Below are 3,357 nucleotides of genomic sequence, written 5' to 3' on the forward strand. Positions count from 1 at the left end.
TTCATGATTTGAGGAAGGTGATGAGTGTCACAGATTATCACCTCCATCACAGTTAAGCGCGAATGAACATCTTAGATAGGAACAAGCGTGTTTGAATGGAAAACAGAAATACTTGCATTAATTCATCGAGACACAGCAGAGCTCTTCACCCCCAACAATGGGGTTTAGAGACTCATGCTGTCAGAGAATACAAAGTGTAGATCTAAAATGTCATGAGATACAAAAATAAGTCTCTAAAAGTTGTTTAAATACTAAACTAGTAGCCTAGGTTTACAACAAATGAGTAAACTATGATGGATGATGCAGAGGCCCACTTCTGGGGCCCACTTGGTGTGTGCTGAGGCTGAGAATTAAGCAATCCACGTGCAGAGGCCATTTGTGGAGTTGAACGCCAGTTTTTGTGCCAGTTTGGGCGTTCAACTCCAGCTTTTGATCCTTTTCTGGCGCTGGACGCCAGAATTGGGCAAAGAACTGGTGTTGAACGCCAGTTTATGTCGTCTATCCTTGTGCAAAGTATAGACTATTATATATTGCTGGAAAGCCCTAGATGTCTACTTTCCAACGCAATTGGAAGCATGCCATTTTGAGTTCTGTAACTCCAGAAAATCCACTTTGAGTGCAGGGAGGTCAGAATCCAACAGCATCAGCGGTCCTTTTTCAGCCTGAATCAGATTTTTGCTCAGCTCCCTCAATTTCAGTCAGAAAAATACCTGAAATTACAGAAAAACACACAACTCATAGTAAAGTCCAGAAATATGAAATTTTCCTAAAAACTAATGAAAATAGACTAAAAACTAACTAAAACATACTCAAAACTATATGAAATTAACCCCAAAAAGCGTATAAAATATCCGCTCATCACAACACCAAACTTAAACTGTTGCTTGTCCTCAAGCAACTAGACAAATAAAATAGAAGACTAATAGGTTGAGAAGCAATAATATCTTAGAGTTTTTGGTTTTCCAGTATTACCACCGGATACATAAATGCCACAGACACATAATTGGGTGAACCTTTTTAGATTGTGACTCAGCTTTGCTAAAGTCTCCAATTAGAGGTGTCCAGAGTTCTTAAGCACACTCTTCTTTTTGCTTTGGACCTTGACTTTAACCGCTCAGTCTCAAGTTTTCACTTGACACCTTCACGCCACAAGCACATGGTTAGGGACAGCTTGGTTTAGCCGCTTAGGCCAGGATTTTATTCCCTTAGGCCCTCCTATCCACTGATGCTCAAAGCCTTGGGATCCTTTTTATTACCCTTGCCTTTTGGTTTTAAGGGCTATTGGCTTTTTGCTCTTGCCTTTTGGTTTTAAGAGCTTTGGCTTTTTCTGCTTGCTTTTTCTTTTTCTTTATTTTTTTTTCTGCAAGCTTTGTTCTTTGCTGCTTTTTCTTGCTTCAAGAATAATTTTTATGATTTTTCAGATTATCAATAACATGTCTCATGTTCATCATTCGTTCAAGAGCCAACATATTTAACAGTCTTAAACAACAAATTCAAAAGACATATGCACTGTTCAAGCATTCATTCAGAAGATAGAAAGCATTGCCACCACATTTAACTAATTAGAATTTTTCTTATTAAAACTCGAATTTTTATTGCCTCTTATTCAAAAGATCTACTACTTTATTCATGTTTGCTGATGATGAGAAAAATAAACTATAGCTTAATTGGAGATAAAATCAAAATAGATACTAATTACTATTATATGACTCCTAAGGTAAACTTCTATAAGGACACTGTCACAGAGTTAAGGCAGAAATTGGAAATTAACAACCTTTATTCTGGGGGAACGGGGGTTCCTCTGATCCTTGGGGTGCTTGGTCCTACAAGAGAAGACTTTTGGCGCTTCAATTCCCTTAAGTCACGCCCCTGCTCCTCTTGTTCTTTAAACATATAGGTCAGCATTTGACTGTGTTCCTTCTGTTCTTTTATTATTTGCTCCATAGCTTCCCGTATCTTGGTAACGGACGTCTCAAGATACTCCCAGTATTCAGATTGAGGGATCTCTGGGAGGAATTCCTGTGCTCTCTTCTTGATGGGATCCTCCTGTGCTTGTTGTTTTTCCATTGATGCTTTGGTGATTGGCTTTTCAATTAGGATATATTCAGTTATTCCCATCCTTACTCCAGCGTCCTTACAGAGCAGAGAAATCACGCTTGGATAAGCCAACCTGGCCACTTTAGAATTTTTGTTAGCAATTTTGTAGAGTTCAGTTGAAATCCGCTGATGAACCTCCACTTCCTTCCCCATCATGATGCAATGAATCATCACTGCTCTTTTAACTGTAACTTCAGAACGGTTGCTAGTGGACAACAAAGAACTAGAAATTAAGGATTTTAGAAATCAGGGTTCTTAACATGTTCATGTAAAAATCATGCATTGAAACATAAAATTTGAAATTAAAATGGAAGTACGTGTGGAAAAAATGAATTTGGCTCCTCCCTGCTGTCCTGGCGTTTGAACTCCCAAACACTGCCTGTTTGGGCGTTCAGCGCCCAAATGCTGCACTCCTGGGCGTTCAACGCCCAGCTGCTGCCATTACTGGCGTTCAACGCCCAGTGGGTGCCCCTTTCTGGCGTTGAACGCCTAGATTGCTACCATCACTGGCGTTTTCTTGCCAGTGAGCTCTTTTTCTCTGTTTTGTGTGCCGCGGTCTTCTGTAAATGATTATTTACCTTGTTGCCAATGAACTCTATATAAATAAATAAGAATAAAAATAGAAATAGGGCAAAATGCTTAGAGGATTGTTGCCCCATGGCTGGGTTGCCTCCCAGCAAGCGCTTCTTTATTGTCTTTAGCTGGACCTTGCTGAGCTTTTAATCTAGCTTCAGCCTTGAGCATTCTTGCTCAATGTTGCCTTCAAGATAATGCTTGATTCTCTGTCCATTGACAATGAACTTCTTATCAGAATCAATATCTTGAAGCTCCACATAACCATATGGTGACACACTTATAATCACGTATGGTCCCCTCCACCGGGATTTCAGTTTCCCGGGGAATAGCCTGAGTCTAGAGTTAAACAACAGGACCTTCTATCCTGGTTTAAAGATTCTAGATGACAGCTTTCTGTCATGCCATTTTTTTTATTTTTCTTTATAAAGCTTGGCATTTTCGAAAGATGTGAATCTGAATTCCTCTAGCTCATTTAGCTTGAGCAATCGTTTTTCTCCTGCTAATTTGGCATCAAATTTTAGGAATCTGGTTGCCCAGTAGGCCTGATGTTCCAGTTCCACGGGCAAGTGGCATGACTTACCATACACGAGCTGGTATGGAGAGGTCCCTATAGGGGTCTTGAATGCTGTCCTGTAAGCCCACAGAGCATCATCCAAGCTCCGTGCCCAATCCTTTCTACGGGTA

This window comes from Arachis ipaensis, chromosome B05 (assembly GCF_000816755.2).
Source record: "Arachis ipaensis cultivar K30076 chromosome B05, Araip1.1, whole genome shotgun sequence".
In the NCBI taxonomy this organism is placed as follows: Eukaryota; Viridiplantae; Streptophyta; class Magnoliopsida; order Fabales; family Fabaceae; genus Arachis; species Arachis ipaensis.